The following is a 20,670-nucleotide window of genomic DNA, read 5'->3' on the forward strand; positions in this document are numbered from 1 at the left end:
TTCATGTGTTTACTAAACTAGTTTCTTAGTGATTTTTATTCAATGCTGTGTTTCCTTGACTTTGTTTGTTCTCTTCAGATTGTATGCTTCCCTTTTGTTTCCTTTGTTTAGTGTTCATGAATTCCTTTAGTTTGTGTTTGTCATGAAAGCTTTTGAGCTATGTTATCTAACATGTTACTGAACCACACTAAACCTGAATCTCATCATATACTGATTAATTTTCAGGGTTTCCAGGAAGATATTTGTAAAGTGTTTCGTAGGTACTGTGTCAACTACAGCTGTTATTGTTAGTTCTTTGGGACATTCACCGCGTGACAGAAATCAACAGCAGGCTGTGGTGCCTGGGAGAACTTCACGGATCCAGCAGCAACTTGAAGTGGTGCTCCTTTGAAGAAATCCATCTCGGATGGATATAATACAACCTGCTAAGTGTCCTAGCACTTAGCAGGTTGTATTATCACTGTCCGAGTCTATGGCTCTCATCAAGCAGACTAAATTCCTTAAGGGCAGGACAGTGCCTTATTCATCTTTGTATTCGCAATGCCTAATCTGGTGCACATTGTAGGCCTCATTAAATGTTTGTTGAATGAAAAAATGAATTATCAACAGACATTCATTGGGTGCCTGCTCTGTGACCTCTATGGGCCCAGCTTGTCCGTACCAGGTGGCCTACAACAGTCAAGTTCTCCTCAAAATGGTTACTTCTGAAGTTTACTCCTGTCTTCTAATTCTTGTACAGATGACTTTGTGTGTAGTGCCATGATAGCTAATTCCTTCAACTAACCATCCAACTATCATCCAACTACCATCTCCAGTTGATTGATAATGCCTGCTTTGATTGTGTTTTCCAAAAAATTCCGAAGCCAGGCCTTGTGACTGTGAACAAAAAGATTATAGCCAGGTGCTGGTGGCTCGCTCCTGTAATCCTGGCTAAGTAGGAGGTTGAGATCTAAGGATCACGCTTCAAAGCCAGCCTGAGCAGGAAAGTCCATGAGACTCTTATCTCCAATTAACCACCAGAAAACCAAAAGTGACACTGTGGCTCAATAGTAGAGCACTAGCCTCAAGCTGAAGAGCTCAGGGACAGTGCCCAGGCCCAGAGTTCAAGCCCCACGACCAATCAGAAAAAAGGGATTATAACTGATAAAGTAATGTTATTGAGGATGGGATAGGAGGGAGTGGCCACCCCAGTCTCCCGTATATGTTATATTGCTGATGTTTTCTGTAAAATATTGCATTTTGCTTAGGCCTACATTTTACTCGCGGCTACTTGCAGATATTTCATAGCTGCTTCTGCTGCTGCTGCTACTGTTATTGCTGCCAGTTGCTCCCTAGGTTGGACCAGAGCCATCATTGTCTGAGCCCAGGCCTCATCCCTACATTCTGTGGTTTGCTCCTGGGGTTGGTATTCACAATTTAACATTTTTCAACATTGCTTTACTTATTCCCTCATCTGCACTGATAGGTAGGCTTATACTTTTTCCTGTTTACTGCTTACCAGGCTTATAATTCCTTTTTTAAAATCGAATGTGCTTAATCATTATTGTTCCATGAGAAGCCTGTTAGTTGATATGACTATCAGAATGCATGTTAAATCCCCTCATTCAGGGCCCTACAGTGAGTCATATAATCAGCCTTTTAATAAGAGAGAAAATTGAGAATGTTTGCAGACCATAAAGCAGGAGAAAATGAGAAGGAAGTCATTGTAGATGTAGAAATGAGATGGTATTAGATAGAATAAAATTTGGGGTGATGCATGTGGGAGTTGGAGGATGAAACCTATGTCTTGGTAGGACATAGGCTCAGGATTAGCCTTAAATGAGCATAGAAAAGGGGATGTGAGTAAGGAATATAACTTGGCAAATGTGGTGAAGATATGTAAGTGCATCTGGTCACCAGTAGCTCATGCCTGTAACCCTAGCTACGCAGGAGACTGAGATCTGAGGATTGCAATTGGAAGCTAGCCCATGCAGGAAAGCCGGTGAGACTCTTATCTCCAATAAACTATTCAGAAAAAGCCAGAAGTGGTACTGTAGCTCAAGTGGTAGAGTGCTAGCCTTGAGCACACACAAAGAGGCTCAGAGACAGCGCTCAGGCCTAGAGTTCAAGTCCCATAACTCAAACTCTAAAAAAAACAAAAACAAAAAAAATTGTAATTTCATGGATGGTTAATGGAAAAGAAAATGAACAGGCATAGAATTATGGAGATAGAGCTGCTGGAACTGAAAATCTATAAGATGGATATGAAGTCATTAAGGAATATCCAGGCCTAACGGCTCCAGAGGGACAATTAAGAGGAGAGCTTATGGTATGTAATTATCAAGCTAGAAACAAATTTGAAAGTAGATTAAGAACTCAGGAAAAAGCTAGGCACTAGTAGCTCATGCCAGTAATCCTAGCTATTCAGAAGACTGAGATCTGAGGATCTTGGGTGGCCAACAAAGTACTATTATCTAATTCAGGCTTTAGGATGAAGTAGACAAAATATCTAATATGAACTTATGAGTAGATGTATAACAAAATCATTATTTAAATGCCAGTCTAGGGTCAGGATACAGCCAACTTCGTGGCTCATAATTGTAGAATTTTTCTTGACTATTGGTAAAAAGAGCTAGGAATGAAAGAGATAATCCTCAGGACGTGGGAGAGAAAGCATAGAAGAGTGAGACCTCTAATGTCACAAACCCTTTTTTTGTTGTTTTTTGTTTTTGTTTTGTTTTTTGAATGTGTGTCTTTAACTCAGGGCTTGGGCACTGTTTCTGGCACTCTAGTAGAGTGAGCCACAACTCCACTTCTGGCATGCGTGCGTGCGTGCGTGCGTGCGTGCGTGCGTGCGTGCGTGCGTGTGTGTGTGTGTGTGTGTGTCTGGTTAATTGGAGATCAGAGTTTCATGGACTTTCCTGCCTGGACTGGCGTGGAAAAGTGATCCTTAGATTACTTTTTGAGACAAGATCTTGCTATGTAGCCCAGGCTGGTCTTGAACTCAGTCCTTGTGCCTTCTTACCTCCTAAGTACTAGGGTTATGATTATTCTCTTTTTTGTTTGTTCGTTTTTTGTTTTGTTTTGTTTTGGGGGGTCCGGTCGTGGGGCCTGAACTCTGGGCCTGGGCGCTGTCCCTCAGCTCTTCAGCTCAAGGCTAGCGCTCTACCACTTGAGCCACAGCGCCACTTCCGGCTTTTTTCTTTTTGCTTGTGTGGTGCTGAGGAATCGAACCCAGGGCCTCAGGCATGCAAGGCAAGCGCTCTACCACTGAGCCACCTTCCCAGCCCATGGTTATTCTCTTGAGCACAGTTTATTAGGACAGAATCTGAGGCTAATGTTACGTTCTTCAAATTAGTCATTTAACCAAAGTAAGAGAATCACTGTTAAAGTGATCAGGTCTTTAAATAACCCATCCCCTTTCTGCAGGGGCTGCTTTATTCTCACTTCATAGGAATCAGGAGACTTCATGAGAAAATTATAAAGAAATGAAGCAGGAAGTATGACTACAGTTGTTTGATCTCAGTTTCACAAAACATCATTCAACAATGCAATCAGTCTCTGGAGATGCACCCCAGACCACAGGTAGTTGTTTTTAATTGCATACGTTACCCTAATGTTTTTCTGGTTATGTGTTAATGAACTATTCTTATAGAGCTTCCTGTTGCACAATGACAAAATCTCTAAAATATGGTAATATGCTTGCTCTTTTGGGCCTCCCAACAGTCAAAAGGTCCTGGGGCGGGTGGGGGGGGGGGGGAGGGGAAGGGGGAGGGGCTGGAAATGTGGCTTACTGGTAGAGTGCTTGCCTAGTATGCATGAAGCCCTGGGTTTAATTCCTCAGTACCACATCAACAGAAAAAGCCGGAAGTGGTATTGTGGCTCAAGTGGTAGAGTGCTAGTCTTGAGCAAAGAAAGAAGCTCACTTAGTGCCCAGGCCCTGAGTTCAAGCCCAAGGACTGATTGGAAAAAAAAAAAAAAAAAGGTCCTGGGTCAGCAGTGGTGGAACACAGACCACCCTATAAGCATTTGATTTACAGTGACATAAGATATTCCACTGGTGAAAGCTATAACTTCTTCCTGAGGCATATATTTGGCACCAAGTGAGTTCAAGGCCCAGTCAGTACTAGCACACAGGTACGCACACATAAACAAATGGAGCAAATGAGCCCAAGTAGAGTAGCAGTAGTGTGCAGAATGGCTTCAGACATCCCCTGATACCATATCTTACATAAAAGAAATAATACAACTGATGCAAGACCAATCCTTACACTTATTTCTTCTCATTTCCTAAAGCATGATGGGATAAATAAATATCCAAACCACAAGGAAGAACTGTTTGGGAGAGAAATTGTAAAAGATCCTTTCATAGAAGAGATTTAGAATAGGGGAAACTCTTACTACATGAGGTTCATATCAAAGCTATGAGAGGAGCCAGGGTGCTGGTAGCTCACGCCTGTAATCCTAGCTACTCAGAGGCTGATTTCTGGGTATTGAGGTTAGAAGCCAGCCTGGGCAGGAAAGTCCATGAGAGTCTTACCTCTATTTAAGTGTCCCCAACCCCCCCCCCCCCCCCAAAAAAAAAAAAGCCGGAAGTGGAGCTGTGGCTCAAGTGGTAGAATGCTAGACTGGAACAATAAAGCTCAGGACAATGTCCAGGCCCTGGCTTTGAGCTCCAGTTCTAGCACGGAAAAAAAACTATGAAAAAGAAGCGTTACCTATAACCCTATGTAAGTCAAAGTCATTGGCAGTATCAGCTTATGTCTGCTGGTTAGACAATTTAACTTGAAGGTTCATGTTCTCAGAGTGAGGGAGTCTCAATACCTAAAGGAGCCAGAGGTGAATCCCCAGTAGACCACTAGCCTCTTAACTGAAGATAGCAACTGAAGGGAACATGGGCAAGGCTAGATTGGACTGGGTATATTGTTATTACTGTTACTAAAAGACTTTTTTCTAGCCAGTGGCTGGCTCACACTTGTACTCCTAGCTGCTCAGGAGGCTAAGATCTGAGGATTATGGTTTGAAGCTAGCCTTGGCAACAAAGTCAATGAAACTCTTATCTCTAATTAAGCACAAATTTGGAAGTGCAGCTGTGGCTCAAGTGTTAGAGTACTAGCCTTGAGCAATAAAGCTTAAGCACAGAGCAAGGGCCTGAGTTCAAGCCCCAGTACTGGCACGCGTGTGCATGTGTGCACACACATACACACATACAAAGAGTGTTTTTAATTACTTTTTAAAAATTATTCTTAATACACTTGTACAAATTGTTGTATAACATAAGCCTCTTCTCCAGTGTCCTATGCACATTTTGATGAATTTTCTAGTGAGTAGGATCTGAGACTTCTGAACTCTAGAACTCGAATGAATCAAGTATGCTGCTCTAACTGCTGTTTAGGATCATACATTATAGCGACCACAGGAAGTGACTATAGGAAGTGGAAATTTTTTCAAAAACCTTTTTTTTTTTCAAATTCTTTATTTTGATTAAGTGATTACATAATTTCCCATATTTCACAGTATTGTGGGATAGTGATGCTTAGTTAAAGTCATAAACACATTCTAACTTTTTTTTTTTTGTAAAGATACTATACAGAGGGTTACAGTTACATGAGTGAGGTAATGAGTATACTTCCTATTGAACATTGTTACCCCCTCCATTGTTTTCCCCCCACCATCCCTTCCCTCCCTGCCTTCCCCAAGGTTTTTTTTTTTTTGATTGTGATTAAGTAATTACATAATTTCCCGAATTTCACAGTATTGTGGAATAATGATGCTCATTTAAAGTCACAAGTTCATTCTAACTTTCCTGGAGCAAATTGTCTATCACAGTCTATAACATATAACGGTGTACACATATACACCATACATGTGATCAGCAGCATGGGGATATTTAGTAGTGGTTCGACCAGATGAGCAGAAGTTCTTTGTTTCTTAAGTCCTGTTAATTTTGTCATATCACCTAACATTTTGGATTTAACATCCACTTATCAGGGAGACCATGTACCGTTTGTCTCTTTGCTCTTGGCTTACCTCGCTCAACATGATTCCTTCTAGCTCCATCCATTTCTCTGTAAATGCCATTATTTTGTCATTTCTAATGGCGGCATAATATTCCATTGTGTATAGATACCACAATTTTTGGATCCATTCATCTGTGGTGGGGCATCTGGGTTGTTTCCATACCTAGCTATTGTGAACAGTGCTGCAATAAACATGGAGGTGCACGTGTCCTTGTATATTGGTTCCTGTTGTTCAGGATAGATGCCTAGAAGTGGTATGACTGGGTCGTAAGGGAGGTCAATCTTTAGCTTTCTAAGGATCCTCCAGACTGCTTTCCAAAGTGGTTGTATAAGTGGACATTCCCACCAGCAGTGTAATAGGGTTCCTCTTTCTCCACATCCCCTCCAGCATTTGTCGTTGGCTGATTTGTGGATGTGGGACATTCTGACTGGGGTAAGGTGGTATCTCAGGGTTGTCTTTATTTGCATTTCCTTCACCACCGGGGATGATGAACATTTCCTCATGTGTTTCTTTGCCATTTTTATTTCTTCATTATAGAAGTCTCACTTTGCCAAAGTGATTTATGATTTCTAAGAGTTTGGGGATGGATTTTTTGGGATCATGAAGGTATAGTATCATGTCATCTGCAAAAAAGGATAGTTTAACTTCTTCTTTCCCTATGCGGATCCCTTTTAATGTCTTTTTCTTACCTTATTGCCCAGGCTAAGGGGTCCAGGACTATATTGAAGAGGAGTGGAGACAGTGGGCTTCTTTGCCTTGTTCCTGATTTTAGGAGAATTGGTTGTAGTTTTTTCCCCATTAAGTATAATGTTGACTATTTGTCGGTCATATATGGTTTTTATTGTTTTAAGGGATGTTCCTTCTATTGCTATTTTCTCCAGAGCTTTTAACATAAATGAATGTTGTATTGCATCAGTGGGGATAATCATGTGATTCTTGACCTTGGCTCTGTTGATGTGTTGGATTACATTTATTGATTTACGTATGTTGAAACATCCCTGCATCTCTGGGATGAAGCCTATCTGGTTGTAGTGTATGATTTTTTTTATGTGTTTCTGGATTGTGTTAGCTAGAATTTTGTTAAGGATCTTTGCATCTGTGTTCATCAAGAAGATTGTTGTATAGTTTTCTTTTTTTGGTTGGGTCTTTGCCTGGTTTGGGGATGAGTGTGATATTGGCATCGTAGAATGGATTTGGGATAGCTTCCTCCTTCTCTGCTTCTCTGAAGAGCTTGAAGAATATGGGTATTAGTTCTTCTTTAAAGGTCTTATAGAATTCTGTTGTGAATCCATCTGGTCCTGGGTTTTTCTTGTTGGAAGCCTTCTTATTGTTTCTTGTATCTTGTTGTAAGGTATTGGCTTATTTAATTGATTTACTTCTTTGCTCAGTTTGGGCAACTTGTATTTCTCTAAAAATGCATCCATTTCTGCTAGGTTTTCTTTCTTTATTTTTATTTATTTATTTATTTATTTTTTGTCGGTCGTGGGGCTTGAACTCTGGCTTTGGGCGCTGTCCCTGCACTCTTCAGCTCAAAGCCAGCGCTAGGATTACAGGTGTGAGCCACCATGGCCCGGCTAGGTTTTCTTTCTTTAGAGAGTATAACTTTTGAAGATAGTTCTCTTCTTAATTAATGTTGCCAAGGTCTATCAATTTTATTTATTTTTTCAAAGAACCAGGTTTTTGTTTTATTAATTTATTTATAATTTTCCTATTCTCTAATTCCCGCTCTTAATTTGTTTATCTGGCTCTGTCTAGTAACTTTAGGTTCCATTTTTTTTTCATGTTTTTCTAGCTGTTTTAATTGCAGCATGAGATTATTTACTTGGTCTGTCTTTATTTTCTTGATGTGGGCCCTGAGGGCAATAAACTTGCCCCTCAGGACTGCTTTTGCTGTGTCCCACAAGTTTCTTTGTGATGTGTCTTCATTTGCATTGAATTGTAATCACTTTTTAATTTCTTCTCTAATTTCTTCTGTTACCCAGGTGTTGCTTAGAAGTGTGCTGTTCAATTTCCATGTATTTTAGTTATTTCTGTGGTATGCTTTGTTATTGAGAACTAGATTCCACTGTGGTCCGATAGGATACAGAGGATTATGTCAATCCTCTTGTATTTGCTTAAGTTCTTTGCATGAACTATGATATGGTCACTTTTGGAGAAAGTTCCATGAGCTGCTGAGAAGTATGTGTACTGTGTTGTTTTAGGGTGAAATACTCGGTAGATGTTAGTTAGTTCTGCTTGAAGTATGGCCTCACTTAATTTGGTAGCTTCTTTGCCAATCCTCTGGTTGGTAAACCTGTCCTTTGGTGAGAGTGGAGTGTTAAAGTCTCTTAGTGTTATCATATTCGGATCTATTTTATTCTGTAAGTTTGAGAGTATTTGCTTAACATATTTGGGTACTCCAATGTTTGGGGAGTATAAGTTGATAATGATAATATCCTCCTCTTGGATTGTTCCCTGTATTAATATGTAGTATTCTTCCTTGTCTTTTTGTATTGATATTAATGAAAAGTTTATTTTATCAGATATCAGGATAGCTACTCCTGCTTTCTTACTGGGGGAATTTGATTGGTGGATCCTTTTCAACCTTTCACTCTGAGTTTGTTTGTATGTTTGGCTGAGAGGTGGGCCTCCTGAAGGCAACAGATGGATGTATCCTGTTTTCTGATCCAATCTGCAGTTCTTTTTCTTTGGATTGGTGAATTAAGTCCGTTAATATTTAAGGATATTATAGAGAGATGTATTGTGGTCCCTGTGATTCCATTTTCCTAAGTTTTTCTTCTTTCCTTTCCTCCTGTGCTTGCTCAGTTAGACTTTTATTAATGCCTGTCTGCTGCGGGTCCCCGTTCCTGGTTGCTTTCTTCAGGTTGTGTTCCCCCTCTTAGTATTCTTTGTAATGCTGGCTTATTGTTTGTGAATTCATTTAGCTTTTCTGTACTATTAAAATTTTTCAATTCTCTATCAATTGTGAGTGTTAGCTTTGCTGGGTATATCAGTCGGGGCTGGCAGTTATTGGTTCTCAGGGCTTGGATGGTATTTTCCCAGGCCTTTCTTGCATTCAGTGATTGTGTGGAGAGATCTGCAGTGATTCTAATTTTTTTCCCATTGTAATATCGCTCCTTCATTTTTGCTGCATGCAAGATTGTTTCCTTATTATTCAGATCTATCTTTTTTTTTTCTTTTTTAAATATAATTTTATTATTGTGACTACAGTGTTGTGCAGAGGGGTTATCATTCCGCAATTCAGGTGGTTCATACATTTCTCTTTTAAACAATGTCACTCCTTCCTTCACTTTCCCCCAGATGCATCTTTTAAAATATATGTTCAGTTGCTTTATAGATCTATCATTTTTACTATAATGTGCCTAGAAGTGTTTCTCCTGGGATCCTGCTTGTTAGGTGTTCTATATGCTTCTGTTATGTAGGTAAGATGTTCTTTTTTTAAGATGGGGGAGATTTCCATTGATAATATTGTTGAGTATGTGTTGCATTCCCTTGCTTTGATATTCCTAGGCTTTGTCCACTCCAGTTATACGAAGATTAAATTTCTTGGCACTGGAAGTGGCGCTGTAGCTCAAGTGGTAGAGCGCTCACCTTGAGCTGAAGAGCTGAAAGACAGCGCCCAGGCCCAGAGTTCAAGCCCCATGGCCGACCAAAAAAAAAAAAAAAAATTCTTGGCACTATCCACTTGCTCTTGGACTTCCATTTGGCATAATTTGAGTGATTTTTCCATATCTGTGACTTTTTGGTCCAGTTGATGTATTCTGTCTTCTGTATCTGACACTCTAAATACCATTAACTGTGACTTCCATTGTGGTTTGCATGGAGGAAATGGACTCATTTATGGATTTGATGTTGGTTCTCAAAGTACTAATCTCATCCCTTAGTGAGGTGTGTACTGTCTCTCTTTTTTTTTTTTTTTTTGGGTCCGGTCATGGGGCCTGAACTCTGGGCCTGGGCGCTGTCCCTCAGCTCTTCAACTCAAGGCTAGCGCTCTACCACTTGAGTCACAGCGCCACTTCCAGTTTTTTTCTTTTTGCTTATGTGGTGCTGAGGAATCAAACCCAGGGCCTCAGTCATGCAAGGCAAGCACTCTACCACTGAGCCACCTTCCCAGCCCTGTCTCTATTTTTGTGTCCACCTTCTGTTTGAGATCCTGCATCTCTTTCGATGTTCATCCCTGTGTTCTTTAAATTTCTGGTCTATTTCTGGCTTTAATCTTGAGTCATTGCCTCCAGCATCTCTTGGATATAGCTTTTGTCTTCATTTCTGCTTTGCTCCCACTGAGGCTCTCCCCTGTGTGGCTGCTTGCTTTTGGGGTAGCTTGCTATCCTGAATGTTGACAAACCTTGTAATTTTTCTCTGTGATTTTTGCATGGGGATTCAGGGATTATTGGAGACTAATCTGAAATTTTGTTTTGGTCAATAGGTGTCTGTCTTTGCTTGGTTGCTGTTTCTGGGGTGGCGGAGAGTCTGTACCTGGTCTCGGTTCTGTTGGGGCCGACCTCCAGCTGCTGGTCTGACTCACGTAGGGCTCTCAGCTCTCTGCTGTAGATCATTAGCAGTTCCCGCCTTTAAAAGGACTGAGTGGCCTAGACTGCTCCTGTTTACTCCTGCAGGTGCTCTTGGCGAGATTGAATGTGCTAGATGTGCTCTCCCAGTTGCTGGAGTCTGCTATGGGCTTCTGATTGGTTTTTTGTTTGTTTTTTGGTTTTTTTTTGGCCGGTTGTGGGCCTGAACTCTGGGCCTGGGCACATTGTTCCTCAGCTTTTCAGCTCAAGTCTGGCGCCCTACCATTTGAGCCACAGTGCCACTTCTGGCCCTTTCTGCTTATGTGGTGCTGAGGAATCAGATCCAGGGCCTCATGCACACAAGGCAAGCACTCTACCTCTGAGCCACGGTACCAACCTGAGCTCCTGACTATCAGGTGCTGGCAGCCTGAGTTGTCCAATTCCCAGCCTGAGATATATGGGTCAGGTTCTGGTGGGGATTGAGCTTCTGGTTCTCTTGCCCTGGACACCCAGGTCTTTTGCTGTCATGGGTGTGATTCCCAGGGGGTGCAGTTCCCTGTTTTCCCCCCTCTGCTGAGACATATGCTCAGTTTCTGACTTCAATCGGGAGAAGTTGGTTGTCTTGCTCAGGCATGGGATCCCCAGGCCTGGTCCTGGCTCCTGGTCCCCAGCCTGGGGCATGCCGGTTGGACCTGTGCTGCTGTGTATCCCACCTGAGTTATGCAGCCTGGAGTACAGTTCAAGTGTCTTCCACTGTTTGCTGTTGTGACCCAGGGGTGCTGTTCCTGGCTTGGGGGTATTTAATCTCCCTTCCAGGGGTGCTCTTGATCTAGCCTGGCCAGCTGCATGTGCTCCATAGGCTGTTGGAGCTCTCGAAAGGTTCTCAGTTTTAGTGGGTCCTGTAGTCCAGGAGCTAGTTGTTGGTTTTGTGTGATGTAGGTCACTGCTGCAATCAAGAGTTCAGCTGAGATGCTTGTGGGCTGGGCCAGGCAATGGTGGCTTTGCTTGTTTCTCCTCTGTCTCTGCCTGTGTTGATGCTGTGAGATGGGCCTCTGGCCGAGGGGTGGGGGAGGGGTCTCCGTGCAGGTTCTGAGTGCTGGGCTTTGTCTCTGTGCTCTCTGGATCAAAAACCTTTAAAGTGGCACCACTACTCTTAAGAGAACTTTGTCGCCTTCACACAACAAACATTTTAACTTAGTTAGCATGCATTATTTGATTCTAAAGAGCCTGATCTCTTTGAAAATGTTATGAAACAAATAGAAAAGGCACGCTTCTGTAATTCTAGCTATCTAGAAAACTGAGATCTGAGGACCATGGTTCAAAGCTAGCCCTAGCACATTATCCTATGAGATTCTTATCTTCAGTTAACCAGCCAAAAGATAAAAGATGTGTGGCTCAAGTGGTACAGCACCAACTTTTTTAAAAATGTTTTTTATTGTAAAAATACTGTACGTGGGCTGGGGAGGTGGCTCAGTGGTAGAGTGCTTGCCTTGCATGCATGAGGCCCTGGGTTTGATTCCTCGGCACCACATAAACAAAAAGAAAAAAGCCGGAAGTGGTGCTGTGGCTCAAGTGGTAGCACTAGCCTTGAGCTAAAGAGCTAAGGGATAGCGCCCAGGCCCCGAGTTCAGGCCCCACGACTGACCAAAAAAAAAAAAAAAACTGTACGTGAGTATGGTAGTGAGTACATTTCCTACCAAGCATTGTTTCCTCCACCTTCATTTTTCCCCTACCATCCCTTCCCTCCCTACCTCCCCAACTCCTCCCTTACCCCCGAACCCCCAAGTTGTAAAGTTCATTTTCAGCATAGTGTCTTATTCATTTCATTGTTACAATGGGTCAATCTGAATCCTTATTTCAGGATTTTGTTATTTCCCTTTCCATCCCCAAATTAGAAAAATGTATATACAAGATGCAGGGCACCAACATCAAATACAGTGAAAACAGGGATTATACCGTGGGGAAAGAATATACAAGAGAAACAAAAAAAAAATCACATAGTACATTTTAAATACGGAAAAAAAATAGCAAGAAAGAAAATACCACTTGTGTCCCTATCTTAGGGTTCATGTCACTTAACATCTTATATGGTCATATATACATAGCTTTTGACCTTTTCTGCTTGTCCTAGACTTATATTAGTTATTGCAAATAAGGGAAGCCATGGGGCCTATGTTTCTTTGGGCCTGGCTTACTTCCCTTGATATAATTTTTCTAATTCTTTCCATTTCCTAACAAATGGGGCAGTGTCATTCTTTTTGATGGAGGCATAAAATTCGATTGTTTTGATCCATTCATCTACTGAGGAGCATCTGGGTTGGTTCCATACCTTAGCTATGGTAAATAATGCTGCAATAAACATAATTGTGCTGGTAGCTTTAGTATAGCCTTGTTTGTGATTGTTTGGGTAAATGCCCAAAAGTGGAATTGCTGGGTCATAGGGAAGCTCTATGTGGAGTCTTTTGAGGAACCTCCATACTGCTTTCCGAAGTGGTTGAACAAGTTTACACTCCCACCAATAATGCAGTAGGGTTCCCTTCTGGCCACCTCCCCTCCAGCATCTTGTTTTTATTACAGTTCTTGATTATAGCCATTCTTTTGGTTTTTGTTTTTTTTTTTGGGTCCAGTCATGGGGCCTGAACTTGGGCCTGGGCGCTGTCCCTCAGCTCTTCAGCTCAAGGCTAGCGCTCTACCACTTGAGCCATAGCGCCACTTCCGGCTTTTTGCTTATGTGGTGCTGAGGAATCGAACCCAGGGCCTCTTGCATGCAAGGCAAGCGCTCTACCACTGAGCCACCTTCCCAGCCCGATTATAGCCATTCTTGATTATAGCTACTGCTGGAACCACCAGGCCCTTTGTCCCCCCCCCCCCCCTTTTTTTCCACAGCCAGAAACAGTAAACAACAGCTTCATTAAGATACAAGGCTGGAAAAAAAAGGGAAACACTGCTACTTCTGCTCACTACAAATGTAAACATCAAGTGAGGCAAGATTTTGAACTTTTAAATACTCAATAAATACCAAGCCTAGGAAAACTTACTAATTTATTCACAGGACACTGAATGCAAACAAGCTGAGGGCTAAGGGTATAGCTCAGTTAGAAAGCACAGCACCCCTGTTAGATCCCCAACTACAACAAGAACCAAAGAATTATATGATAAAAGCAACTGGGCTAGAGATGTGGCCCAATGGTGGTACGGTATGCCTGCCCAGCATATGCAAGTTCCTGGGGCCCATCTTCAGAACCATGAGGGAGGGGAAGAAAAAAGTAAAATTATGAATTGTGTTGCTATATAAGTCATAGATAAGCCGGGCACTGGTGGCTCATGCCTGTAATCCTAGCTACTCAGGAGGCTGAGATCTGAGGATCATAGTTCAAAGCCAGCCCAGGCAGGAAAGTCCATGACACTCTTATCTCCAATAAACCACGAAAACCGGAAGTGATGCTGTGGCTCAAGCAGTAGAGCCCTCACCTTGAGCTGAAGGACAGCGCCCAGGCCCAGAGTTCAGGTCCCACAACCAGACCAAAAAAAAATAAAATAAAATAAATAAATAAATAAAAGTCCTTTCTCAGGGGCTGGGAAGGTGGCTCAGTGGTAAAGTGCTTGCCTTGCATGCATGAGGCCCTGGGTTCAATTCCTCAGCACCACATAAGCAGAAAAGGCTGGAAGTGGCACTGTGGCTCAAGTGGTAGAGCGTTAGCCTTAAGCTGAAGAGCTGAGGGACAGCACCCAAGCCCAGAGTTCAAGCCCCATGACCGACCCAAAAAAAAAAAAAAGTCATAGACAGCCAAATTAAGACAAATTTCCATAATTTTACCCAATTTGAAATTCAAATGCATATACTTATTTGTGTCATAAGGAATCTGTTTAATATCAGCCAAGAGATGTGCTCAATTATAACTTGGTAGAGCTCTATCACTTGAACCACACCTCCAACTTCTAGCTTTCTGTAATTAACTGGAGGTAAGAATCTGACAGGCTTTCCTACCCAAGCTGACTTTGAAACAGGATCTTCAGATCTCAGCCTCCGGAATACCTAGGATTAAAGGTATGAGAGAAGGGTGCTCAGCTAATCTTTGAGAATTTTATAGCAGCAGAAACACTATTAGTTTGAATAAAGAATGAGAAAGGAAGGGTGTTGGATTTGGGGAATTAATTCTTCAGGATGAGTTAACATGGAGGATCCTTCAGGAAAAGGAAGAATAAATCAAGGGGCTGGGACGTTGGCTCAGTGGTAGAGTGCTTGCCTCACATGCATGAGGCCCTGGGTTCGATTCCTCAGCACCATATAAGCAGAATAAGTTGGAAGGGGTACTGTGGCTCAAGTGGTAGATTGCTAGCATTGAGCTGAAGAGCTGAGGGACTCGCCCAGGCCCAAGCCCTCCATTGACAAAGAAAAAAAAAAGAAAGAACACTGAGTCAGACAAGATTCTTTTTTCTTTCCCCTTCTCTCCCTTTTTTTTTTTTTTTTGGTGGGGGGTGGGGAGGCACAGTCGTGGGGCTTGAACTCAGGGTTTGGGCACTGTCCCTGAGCCTGTTTGTGCTCAAGGATAGCACTCTACCACTTAAGCCACAGCTCCACTTTCCACTTTTTCTGAGTAGTTTATTGTAGCTAAGAGTCTCGAGGACTTTTCTGCCTGGGTTGGCTTGGAACTGTGATCCTTAGATCTAAGCCTCCTGAGTAGCTAGAATTACAGGAGTGAGCCACAGGTGCCTAGCTCCTTTCCCTTCCTCCTTGTTGGTGCCTATACTGGGGTTTGAACTCGGGGCCATGAATTCATGCTCAGCTTTTTTGCTCAAGGCTGGTACTCTACCACTTGAGCCACAGCTCCACTTATGGTTTTGCTGGTTAATTAGAGATAAAAGTCTCACAAACCTTCCTGCCCAGGATGGCTTCAAACCACAATTCTCAGATCTCCACCTTTTGAGGAGTTAGGGTTATAGTTATGAGTTACCTGAGCCAGACCAAATGAGATTCTTGAAAATTTCCTTGCTAAGGTTGGGGTTGCAAGGCAGGCCTAACTCCTGTAATCTTTTGAATATCTACCCTATACTTATCCTTCATTGTATTTTCAAAGCAGATAACTTGTTTTCTTCTTAGCTGGAGAGATTTTGCCACAGGGTGAATCTTGTCTGGCTTCCCTGATAGTACTTCAATAACCTTTAGGAGAGATCTGGTGTTGGGAATTGGAAAGCTACTATTAACATACAGAAGAAACTTTGAGATTAGATAATGGGGGCAGGCTTGGAGAGTTCTGAAGTACAAAGAAGGCAGTTGGAAGGCACAGTAATGAATTGGGAAATGATGCAGGGAGCACAAAAAAAATCCGCCAACCTTTCTGATACAAGACTACAGGGGGATAGTGAGAATCACCATGGATACCTCCTGTGGATCGTGCTAGCCTGTGGAATTGTGATAATTGGATCTAAACCAGTGTAGTGTGGGAAGGGGGAAGGAGTCTGGGTTTGTAGATTGGCAAGACTACCAGGCATGTTGCTAAGCAACAGAAATTGATCACAATTCTATATATTACTTACACATAAGCACAACTACATTTTTTTCTATTCCCCCATGGGTGCTGGAGATGGATCCCAGGGCATGCTGGGCAGGCACATCACCAAGTGGGTCACATTTCCAGCCCTGTGTCTTTCAGTTTTTTGTTCTGTGGGTGGTGGTACCGGGAATCAAACCAAGGCATCTCACCCTTGGTAATCTGGTGCTCTCATACTGAGTTACACCCTCAGCCTTCAGTCTGTTTTTAATTTACTGTCTTGTTAATAAATTACTATACAATCTAGGACTCCACAGGTGCTTCTTAGGCCTCATGTTTGCTTAGTACTTAAAAGTTCAAAGTCCTGGCTCTCCTGCTATTTGCCCTGGGAGCCACCTGTAGTAGCCTCCTACAGGGATGCCCCCTTCCCATCCCCCCTGTCCTTACAGTTTGGATGTCAGTCCCTGCTTTTTTTTTTTTGCCAGTCCTGGGGCTTGAACTCAGAACCTGGGCACTGTCCCTAAGCTTCTTTTGCTTAAGGCTAGCGCCCTACCACTTGTGCCACAACGCCACTTCTGGTCTTTTCTGTTTATGTGGTACTGAGGAATCGATCCCAGGACTTCATGTATGCTAGGCCAAGCACTCTATCACTATGCCACATTCCTAACCTCACATACTTTTCATTTCTTCTTTTTTGAGGAGGACGGGGACAGGGGACTAGGACTTGAACTCCCTACCTAATGCTGAACTCCCTACCTTTCACTATGCTGAGTGGCTGGTGCTCTACCAACTGAGCTATGTTTCCAATTCCTCTGCCCACCCTTTGAAAAAAACAAACTGTCTAGAATGCCTTGTATTGCTAGACAGCAAAAATGTTTCACTTTTCCATCTCAGGATGGGCGCCTAACCATATTTCTGGGGGTGCCCATGGCCTCAGTTGTAAGGCATGGCATCTATCTTATTTGTGGTTCCTTCCTACAATTACAGAAAAGCAAGCCCATTATCTCTATAGTATATTTAGTAACTTCTCTATTATTAGAGTAAGCCAGCATTAGGTTTAAATGTTGAAGAATACCCAACTATAACTAGAATTTGAGCCTTATTTAAGTGTAGTTAAGCCTATTTTTTTTGGTTGGTCCTGGGGCTTGAACTCTTGGCCTGGGTGCTGTCCCTCAGCTCTTCAGTTGGCTCAGTGGTAGAGTGCTTGTCTTGCATGCATGAGGCCCTGGGTTCGATTCCTCAGCACCACATAAGCAGAAAAGGCCGGAAGTGGCACTTATGGCTCATGTGGTAGAGCGCTAACCTTGAGCTGAAGAGCTGAGGGGCAGCACCCAGGCCCAGAGTTCAGGCCCCACGACCGGACCCCCCCCCCCCCAAAAAAAAATCTGGGGCTGGGAAGGTGGCTCAGTGGCAGAGCGCTTGCCTTGCATGCATGAGGCCCTGGGTTCGATTCCTCAGCACCACATAAGCAAAAAGAAAAAAGCCGGAAGTGGCGCTGTGGCTCAAGTGGTAGAGCACTAGCCTTGAGCTGAAGAACTGAGGGACAGCGCCCAGGCCCAGGGTTTAGGCCCCACCACTGGACCTCCTCTTCCCCCCCCCCCCCCCCAAAAAAAAAAAAAAAAAAGAGTCTCATGGTCTTTCTTCAAACCCAGGGCTGTGTTTGAACTGCAATTCCTCAGATCTCAGCCTCTTTAACAGCTGGGATTACAGGGTGAGCCACACTGGAGCCCAGCTTTGCCTTTTTTGGGGGTAATGATTAATGGAAGAGGGGTGGGATTGAGTGGCAGATGAGTAGCTACAGACTCTAGAGAAGGCAGTAACAGGAATAGACGATGGCAGTACCAACAAAGGGCCCTTATCTCCCCAGTGATTGGGCCAGTCATCTTGTCAGACTGAAAAGTCTGAAAAGTACAGCTATTGCTATACCATACCAAGTTAATGGGTAGTCATTGTGAGCTTCTCCTTTTAGTAATCTGTTAACCCTTAGAAAGCCACAGCTTCTCCAGACAGCCTCTTGGAAGTGGCAGGAAGGGAGACACAGGGTGGGGGTGGACTATATTCTCAGTGTGACTAGTAGTCCCACTGGAAGAGTGCCAACTTCCAAGTCACTCCTCTTGTAGGGAACTGGTTGGGGCCTGTTCAGTACAGTATTATGGCAAACAATGACTTTAAAAGATACACCAAGTTTAGGAACATGGAGCTGAACATTCATTAAGAGTCCAGCTGGACTTGGTGGTTCATACCTGTAATCCTAGCTACTCAGAAGGCTGAGATCTGAGGGTTGCCATTCCAGGCCAGCCGAGGCAAAAAAAGTCTAAAAGACTCTTAGCTACAGTTAACTACCAAAAAGCCAGAAGTTGAACAGTGGCTCAAGTGGTAGAGCGCTAGCCTTGAGCTGAAGAGCTGAGAGACAGCGCCCAGGCCCAGAGTTCAGGTCCCACGACTGGACCCCCCCCCCCCCCCAAAAAAAAAAGTGCTATGGCTAAAGTGGTAGAGCATTAGCCTTCAGCTGAAGAGCTGAGGGACAGTGCCCAGCAGAGTTCAGGCCCCATGACCAACAAAAATACAAAACAAAAAAGCAACAAAAAAAAAAAAAAACCCTGCACTAGACAGTTCTGGACAAGTTCTATGTATGCATCCCTTCTCTTCTTGCCTGCATGCCTAGAATTAATGACATGCATAGAATTCATACATGCATTATATCAACTACTTGGTATATAAACAATAGCAATTAAATAATTACACAAGTAATTTTCGTAGAATTGTTTCTGCTATAAAATGAGGGATAACCTCACATTCTAGCAGCAACTCCAGCTTCACTAGGAGCTAGTAACTCAAACAATAGCTACTTAGGGATTAAGTGCTTTTGTCTGAATGCCATTTATGTGTAAATACTCCTACAAGAGAGGGATTTTCACTTTTTTTGGTCTCCTGAAAGGCAGCCCCAGGAATCCAATTTGAAAAGGGTTAAAGGAGTAGAAGGTAGTAAGAGGATTACCTAAATATACATTTGAGTTGAACTGCTTCAGGAATTGCAAAGAGAGAGGTTCCGAAGTGTTAGGTCCCTTTGCATAATTACTTCATTTTGGCAGCTACTAAAGCCACTAGCTTAATGATCGGGTATTTTTAGTTAACCACAAAATGTAGCTGTTAAGGAGAACAAAGTTTCACTATAAATAGAGACCTTGACAACAATTAAGTGGCAAACTGGCCATATTACAATGAAAAGTACAAGGCACCAACAATCCTAGCTTCTGAGGAGGCTGAGATCAAGGTTCACAGCCAACCTGGGCAAAGAAATCTGTGAGACTATTACCTACAATTAAGCAGAAAAACAAAAACACAAAAATGAAATGGAGCTAAATAGGTTGGGTGCCAACCTTGAGCAAAAAGCTAAGGGACAAAAATATCACAAAGCAGGCCTGGGGGCAGAACAGTAGGGCTCTAGCTGGAGCAACAAGCCCAGAAAGGGGAAAACTTGAGTTGAAACACTACTATCAGTAAAAAGAGACAGACCTGTCAACAGAATTAGAAAAAATATCATATATGTACACTTAAGCTTGAGTTTACATCCAATCTATGTAAGATCTGGGGACCAAAGGTGTGCATAATGCTTACAAGATCAAGGTTCAAAGAGATGCTCCGAGCCTAATTGGACTATGAGGGGAAAGAAAGCAGGCAGAAAGTAGAGGATGACAGAAAATGTGAACTTAGAAGTGCTGTAGTGTGAAGAATGAAATCTTGGAAAAGGACGAGCACAAACAGTGAGGTTTATTTTTGTGCCAGTCCTGGGGCTTGAACTCAGGGTGTGTTCTATCTCTGATTTCACATTTTAACACTGTGCCTGAGCTTTTTTGCTTTTTTTGCACTCTACCATTTAAACCACAGTTCCACTTCTGGCTTTTTGGATGGCTAATTGGAGATGAGTCTCATGAACTTTTCTACCCAGGCTGGCTTCAAACTGTAGTCCTTAGATCTCAGCCTCCTGAGTTGCTAGGATGACAGCTGTGAGCCACTGGTACCTAGCTAACAACAACAACAACAATAATAATAATACAAGGTTTTAGTAGCTGTCGATGGCTCCACTTGGAATTTCCAAGTCCTGAGAGAGGGTGTACAGGGCACATACATCTGAGGATCACAAAGTAGACAGATATATAGCATCAAATGTTTCAGGAAGTCTGATTTATTCTTTCAATATCCTCTTGTCACTGATTGTAAAGTTCTTTTTTAATCACTGATCTTAAGATGACTATCTCTTCTATTAAATTGCAGCACAGAATTTAGACATTTGAGATCAAGTTTGAAGAAAGTGAAGCTCAGTGAACTACTGGTGAAGTTTCATCAATCTTTATTCCTCTGGAGAGCATCTGCCTGCTAGCCTCAGCAGAAAAATGTGTATATGCTGATTTGTTTCAACACTGCAGAAGATAGGAAAGAATAAAAAATTAGAAAATGAAAAATGTCTAAAGATTGGTCATTTTGACATTTTTGCCACGTGCATGAAATCTACCATTATAGAAACGTAGTATACATTTTATATACCATACCATCTTGATGGCAGTGCTGGCTCTGAGGGACCCCAAGGTTCCTGCAAACCTTACATGTAGAGAGGTGACTAGTGTGACACCAAGTTCTCGATCCTGGCAGTCATTCTCCTCCCCTCCCAG

General features: G+C 42.7%; 1 long non-coding RNA gene across 3 annotated transcripts in view; it reads left to right on the top strand.

Annotated features, from left to right (window-relative positions):
• LOC122096371 overlaps positions 1–20,362 on the top strand; it is a 69,159-nt gene extending 48,797 nt beyond the window's left edge. For all 3 annotated transcript variants that reach the window (XR_006145291.1, XR_006145292.1, XR_006145293.1), the window contains 2 exons: positions 3,409–3,564; positions 20,276–20,362. This is a non-coding gene — a long non-coding RNA (uncharacterized LOC122096371). The remainder of the gene's footprint in view (positions 1–3,408; positions 3,565–20,275) is intronic.
• Positions 20,363–20,670: the final 308 nt, after the last annotated feature.

The sequence above is a fragment of the Dipodomys spectabilis genome, unplaced genomic scaffold, assembly GCF_019054845.1.
Source record: "Dipodomys spectabilis isolate Male_0828 unplaced genomic scaffold, ASM1905484v1 ptg000370l, whole genome shotgun sequence".
Classification (NCBI taxonomy): Eukaryota; Metazoa; Chordata; class Mammalia; order Rodentia; family Heteromyidae; genus Dipodomys; species Dipodomys spectabilis.